The sequence below is a fragment of the Diabrotica undecimpunctata genome, chromosome 3 (genome assembly GCF_040954645.1).
Source record: "Diabrotica undecimpunctata isolate CICGRU chromosome 3, icDiaUnde3, whole genome shotgun sequence".
In the NCBI taxonomy this organism is placed as follows: domain Eukaryota; kingdom Metazoa; phylum Arthropoda; class Insecta; order Coleoptera; family Chrysomelidae; genus Diabrotica; species Diabrotica undecimpunctata.
In genome coordinates this window covers 124,081,570-124,089,584 of record NC_092805.1, presented here as the reverse complement: position 1 = coordinate 124,089,584, position 8,015 = coordinate 124,081,570, and positions in this window count along the sequence as shown.

Sequence of the window (8,015 nt, the reverse complement as noted above, 5' to 3'; positions counted from 1 at the left end):
AAGATGCGGATAGTGAGGTGCTACGTTCTTCCAGTGTTACTATATGGAGTTGAAGCCTGGACACTGACGCAAGCCACTGAAAAACGAATCGAAGCCTTCGAGATGTGGATATACAGAAGGATACTAAAAATATCTTATGTGGACCATGTCACCAACGTTGAGGTCCTACAGCGCATGACAAAAGAAAAAGAAGTGCTTAATTTAATTAAACAACGTAAGCTTGAGTACCTCGGCCACGTGATGCGGAACGAAGAAAAATATCGAATTCTTCAACTTGTTATGCAGGGTAAAGTATTTGGCAGAAGAGGACCGGGACGCCGTCGTATCTCGTGGTTGAAAAATCTCCGACAATGGTTTGGGATGACCTCAGCGGAGCTGTTTCGCAAACCAGTCAACAAAACCATGATAGCCTTGATGATCGCCAACATCCGGACCGGATAAAGCACTGAAGAAGAAGAAGATGCTACAATTTATTAAAGGCTACCTAACGCTCTCCCAAATACACCAAAATTATTTTTTTTTCAAAAATTCCGATCCATGTAGTAATACAAATAATTCAAAATTATTGGCACACAAACTTTAAACCCCTGTTTTGACAAATTACCAGTTTTTGTGTTGTGCCATTATTGTATACAGCTGACGATATATTTAATAGAATGGAGGATATTATAGAACCCTACTGAACTCCAGATTTAATATTTAAAGTTTTTCGGTTGCACGTTATTAATTCTTACATTGGCGGTACTATTTACATACAGTTCTTGTAATAAATAGATTTTTCTATAATTTGACGAATTTTAAAAATGCGTTCTCCTGTGTGTGTATCTGGGAAAAATCCGCATTGTTCTTGTGGAATCTGTGGTAAGGATATTGAATTAAGTATTTAATTAATGATGGTAAAAGTTTATTCATTTAGCAAATTCCCATCTGTAAACATGAGCACGTGTTGATATTCGCCCTCTCATTCGTCAAGAGGCTATTACATATAATTTATTGCCTTAAGCCAGACGGATTCTCATGTTACAGATCCAAACTTGCCGGTCTGTTTAAATTCAAATTGTAGCGTGTTACTTTTTTATTCAAAATGTTTACTTTGTTATGTATCTCTCAGTTAATGAATATTTTATTTTAGCACATTTTCCTTCAATGGAACATTAAATTTTACTCACAGTGATTAAATTTCAAGAAATTCTTACACTAATAGTTTCAAAAGTAAATGTTTTTAAAAATATTTACCTCAGTAAATATTTTTAAAAATATAATATATAATATATACCCATATAATATACCTCAGTACGACCCTGTTTGGCTTTCACGTGCGTTTGTTGACGGATGAGAATATGTAAAACGAATGTAGTTTAAGAAGCACTTTGCTCGCATGGGATATTAATGCTATTAAACGGTAATTGCTGCCATCTGTCGGTGTACCCTTTTGTACTTATGATAATAAAAGTGAGCTCACCCTAATCATTTGACCAAAGTGGTTTTCCATATTTTATTGCAGGTTCTAAGCAGTACTTCAATCCCTACTCTCCCATTTCTTTGAGTGTAGAAGCTGGTATTTTATCGTACCCTTCTACTGAATTTAAGCTTTTTTTATCTGCATATTCCGCCCATAATTTTTCTATACAGGTCACGATATCTAGATTAAGGACAATACAATAAAATATGTATATGAGGATTGTTTTTGTAGTATAACAATATACACATCAACGAGAATTTAAAATATTTGCAAAACATATAAAAGTTCATTTTTAAAATAGAAAAGATAAACATAACTTTGGCAATAATAATTTATACGTCGCCTTATAAAAAATCATGTGACGTTCTGTATACCTGTTTTTAAAAATAGATTGTTTTTACGAAATACGTCATATTATCAGATACACGTAACAAACTTAAAAAATACGACAATATTTTTAAATGATATACAGACAGAATTAATTCGATTACAATCAGCTACTAGTATTTGTTGTCTTTCTACCAATAAGGACTGAAGCATCTGCCAGACATTTAGATAAATATACCTATGCCAATGAACTTATTTTTTGTAATAGGTGGTATTTGAGTCAATGCCTGAATATTTTTAAATAGTTTCATTTAAACAGATTTTTACCCACTTAGTTTGTCTCTGAAAAAATAAAGTATTATTAGAGTATTTTGCGTCAATGTTAGTGAGTTACGTTGGTTATTACCTGTGTTTAATTTAAAACATTAGAAACGAAGTTTATTTTAAAACCTTTTGTCTTAAATAAGCTTACCTATAACTATCCATACAGCTTTGATTTTATCATTGTGCTAACTGACTAAGACTATTTTTATAGTTTTGAAAAATCGATAGTTTGTCACTTCCCTGTCTGCATTTGTAACAGATATATAGTCTAATAAGCTATATAATATATATATATATATATATATATATATATATATATATATATATATATATACATATATATATATATATATATATATATATATATATATATATATATATTGTCATATATATATATATATATATATATATATATATATATATATATATATATATATATATATATATATATATCATGAATATTCAGCTTAGCGGGGTGCTATTATTGCGAGGTGTAAAATTCGGTGTCGGCCGATATGCGCTCGACCGTTTTGCGCCCTTACCTGAAATCGGCCGGTTTGCGCTCTAACATTTTCTTAACGGAGATGTATAGCTTATTATTTTCTTATATTGACCGTTTTGCGCCCTCTTGTAATCGACGTTTAATTTTATTCTACCATAACGATCAGGTAACGCTTAGGCTAGTAAAATTAGTTTTAAAAAATCATAAAACTATAAAAAAATAAAAATAAACCATCTTCCCTTCACACTTTCATTCAGGCTTAGGACTGTCATAGTTTATACATAATATAAACATTGGCGTGTTTAGAAGATTTTTTTTAATTTTTTCATTTTTTTTTAATTTGTTAATTTTTTTTTGTTTTTTTTTATTTTTTTTTGTTTTTTTTTTCGTTTTTTTTTCAAACTTTTTATACAGTAAAATACAAAAAATTCTTGGGAATAAAAAATTGTCTATTTATTGCAGCTTCTGGATATATGCCAATGTCCTTAAACACAACCTTAAGTCCCTTATATCTTTATATTTCTGTAAAGTTTTGAATATTCTTTCATCAAGATTAATATATGTTTTCTTGCGCTGCTTTCCTTCTAGATTGAAAGTAAATCGATCATAAAGGTGATCACAATATTCTGCTTTTTTAACCAGGCACTTCACTAATTGGAATACATTGGGATGTGGTCTTATTAATGTATTCAGACGATGATTCCAACCTTCTAAAACGTTATTATTGGGATGTCTTTGATTATGGCAATTCCACATTTCCTTGGTAATGTGAGTATTTTCTAACCATTGTTTGACAAAGTAGTCATAAAATTGTTCCATTTTTTCAGAAATATGAGAGGTTTCTTGAATGCATAACCAGCCATCATCGATATCTTCTATGGGTAGATATGCTAACGCAGCACACATTCTTATGTGCACACGTATCTCTTTCTAAGGCACCAATCACTGCCTGTTCAAAATCCAGTTTTATAAGAGATGGTTTCCAATTTGGTAGTTTCTCTTTCATTGATGAAAATAACATATCGTATGTCTCTTTGGTTTTGTTAGGAAGTAACGCAAATATCAATGGAATTGTATTTATCTCCTCTGACGTACTACCAATATCGATATGAACGGTATATCTTATATACTAAAACGCTAAGCCCTTTTCTTGTCCACCACTTTACTCAGAAACCATATTAGATAATTAAAATATTTTTTCGGAATATTATTAGTATTACGTATGAGATTGTCAAGATATACTTTTGGTACAAAAATTCACTTCCGGTTTTGAGATGACCGGAACTTAAAATTTACTTTAAGTTTTAGACCCCACAATGTATATATGGATCGAAAGGTCTCGTCGAGACGAATCTAAATATGTACTTCCGGTTGCGATCCGACCCGGAAGTGACACGAAACGCGCATAAAACGTCAAGATAGAGCAAATCTATTTTATAGAATAATTAAGTTCAATAAGTCCAATTAGCTTTTGCGATGACCATCAACAGAGCACAAGGACAAAGTCTGAAGAAGGTTGGGATTTATCTTCCAAATCCTGTTTTTTTCCCATGGACAGCTATATGTGGCAATGTCTCGATCCCGCTAATTTGATGGCGTAAAAGTTTACATAACTCCCGGTGCCAAGCAAAAGTTTTCAGAAAATGGAGACATTGTAACAAAAAACATTGTTTTCGACGAAATATTTCTTGATATTTAATACACTTTTTACTTGCATTGTTATTGATGAATGTTATGTATATTCTTGCTTATAAAAACTCGATGTCGAGTTGGTCCGCTAGTATTTGACTAAATTGCTTACTGCAGCTTTTGAATGTTCTATCCATAAATAGAGTGTCCTTACTGTTAACCAAAATCTTCCTAGCTTTGTTGCTTGCAAACACCAAGATTCTGCATCCCGAGGGAGTGGTCTTGTCGATAAATAAAAATTTCGTTTTGTCGCTCATTGTAATAATTTCTTCTGGAAATACTATTTCGGATGCTGCCGCTGGATCTGTGAGCAGCCCACGCGCACGTTTTCTACAATCGTTTAAACCACTTTTCACTGAAGAGAATTTTGGGATATCTGTCACGAAATCCAGTCTTTGAATATATAATCTTTGAAATTCATCTTGATATATTTTTGAGATCGGCAAATAACTATTGTCTTCCCTAGCTCTTTTTCGAGCATTGAAGACACACTGCTTCACTTCTGTCGCTGCAACACTCAGCTTACACAGATGTTCGGCTTCCTTAATTATTGTGTTATTATCCACAATTATGCGGAAAATAACACGGAACGGAAAAAATTCGCATTTTCATGCGAAAACTGTACAATGCACATGGTTTTCCCTTCGAAGTTTCAATAATTTGCACATCCATTTTTAAAACACTAACTCACACTGATTTACAATAATTCTTGATCCTACTATCTCAAAGAACGCAATAGAAATGATTGACCATCAATATGGTCATTATCACGTAGAATTTTCAGGTAATTTTTCTGTTACCATACCCTTTGTTAATGACTTAAGTAGTTACCAGTTCGCATTATCAGGTAGAAAGGAAAGTTAGTTCCAGCGATCTCTCATTTTGGGAATTCTAGTTACTAATTATATCTAAACAATTAACTTCCAGGTAGAAGGATTATAAACAGAGGTATTAGAGATTAAAGAACACTCTTTTGTTCGACAGTATTAGAAAAATTTAATAATTTTGTTAGTTTTGATTTGACATTTTTTTTCAAATCTAAAGGAAAAAGATGTTTCTCTTTATTTGACATGTTAGTTTGTTCATTGCAGGTTCACTTCAGAGCGCAAATCGGCCGATTAAGGAAACTATAGTAGTTAGATATTTCTATTATGAAAATTGCAAAGCGCAAACCGGTCGATTTCAGGTACGGGCGCAAAACGGTCGAGCGCAAACCGGCCGTATTCGTAAAATTTCACAAACAAGAAATCTACCTGTTTTATGAAATGATCCCTTGTTAACTTACTTCGTAAGAAAAAATGATTTAGCGAATGAAGCGTGGATTTTGATTACATAAATCTTACATTATTTCGCAAATCTTCATTCGGCGATCTGGATCATCCTCATTGATGTCCTGGAAAGTATAAATTTTATACAGATGATATTTCTGTTTTTTTAGTATGCGTAAAACAGACCTTTTAGAAATGTTTGTATCAGCTGCAATTTGCCTTAAATTAATTTGAGGATTCTCTGCCAAACTTAATATTATATATCAAGGTTTATATTAGCCTTTATTGGTATACAACCAGCATTTGCAACATGTTTCACGAGTCCAGTTACTCTAAATTTTTTCTTAATTTTACTAACAATGTACTGTTAGGCGTATTAGGATATTTTACATTAAATAAATTACATACTTCTTGTTGTCTTCTGGTCTTATGTCCGTATCAACTATAATAATTAATTCTTTGATTCTTTTTGTTTCCCTTAATGGGTCCATTATTTATTTATTCCATACAATAAACTAGTCCTTATAAGAAAACGCAAAGAACTGACTTTTTAACCCAAGCCAACTCAATTGTTAAAAACTAAACTTTTTGCTGTCATTATTTAGATGGCTTATATGGGAATTTTTTTTGTTCTTCTAATCCTAGAAGAAAGAACATCAGTACTAAACATTTATTAATAAAATTCTTCAAGTTTTTTAATAATAGACAAAATTAGGAAATAATAAATAATTCAATACATTTAAAGAAATCAATGAGGAACAATAGGACGATCTTGATGGCCGATTGATCACAAAATGTTCAAGATTTAAAAAAAGACTAGAATAGAATATAACTCAAGAAAAATGATCCACAATATTTAAGAAGATTGTCGTCATCGTTTCAATGATGGTAAAGACGCAGGTGGATGGCAGTTTGAACATTTAATTTCAGCGAAAAGCAATGTTTATTTTTCAAATACTCAAACATTTTTTTCTGTTTTTCTGACAGCAATAATAATTTTGCCTCTATAATAAATATATATACAGTGTGGAAACCACTTATGGAATAAAATTGTTTGTGTCCTTATTTTAGAAAATAATAAAAAACGTTGAGATATCTTAACTTTTACATTTAAATGTGCGCTTTTTAAATATAAATTTGAATGTACAGGGTGATCCCCGCAAGTCTGGCATAGTCCATAATCTGTATTTTAAATACAACACCCTGTATATTTTTATGTTTTTAAAAGGTCCTTAATAGCCTGATCTCATCGAACTATATCATGTAGGGTCTATTTAAATAATACAAAGTATAATTTTCTTCAAGACAATTAATTTATAGAATACCCGAGGTAATTGATTGGATTACATTAAAATAAATGCTCAAAATGTTCTTCACCTTGTTGTTGGCAATAACACAGTCTCCTATAAAACTCGTCCCGAACTTTGTTTAAAATTTGAGGTGAAATATTCCGTATTTCTGTAGTTATCCTTTCTTTGAGGTCTTCAATGCTAGTTGGTTGTATTGCATATATTTTGTTACAGAAAAAAATCCAAAGGCGTAAGATCTGGCGACCTAACTAGCCACTCAATGGTACCCCTTCGTACAATCCATTTAATGAAGAAAGTAATTTCTCATCATTAAAGCATAATGGGATGTTTCACCGTCCTGCTGGAAGCAGACAGTTTCATGTGGTAGGGTCGGATCTATTGGATTGGGATATAAGTTAGCCAACTGAGGAAAAGAACATCGTCTCTTAGCATGCTTAAATATTTTTCCGCTGTCAAATTACCATTTGCAAATGTAGGACCAATAATATGATCTCCTATAATCTGCCCAAAAATTCAACTTTTGAGGATACTGAGTGTGTGTCTCATGTATCCAATGACGATTCTCCGCTGACCAATATCTACAGTTTTGTTGGTTTACCTCTCCGTTCAATGTAAATGTTGATTCATCAGAAAAAATAATTGTGCCAAGAGCTATTTTATTTGTGTTCATTTTATGCATATTACGGTAGCGGGTAGCACTCCTCTACGATCCCGGTAGAGGACAGGCTGCTATAGGGAGTGGCGTCCCTGCCGTACGCTAGCTTCTGACTTTCTTCTATGTCCAAGCCTTTAGGAGAGGCCAGATCCCTAACCTATCTTCCTACCCATTTTCCAATCCTTACCACATCCCGATATATCCCGCTACCAACCCGCACTGGCCAGCGTGGTAGTGAAATGGCTAATTTTCCCCGTAAATGACATGACACAAACTAGAAAAAGTCCCTTAGTCCCCGGCGGCCCAACGGTCCCTGGTGACGGTAGCCACTAGATTGGACCAAGGGCAGAGGGTGCAAAGAATCACCGGGATAGACACGACTACCATGGACAACGAACATTGCATATTGCCACTTATAACGTAAGAATGCTTGCAACTGAAGATAAGCTCATTGAATTACAGGAAGAATTTAACTGCA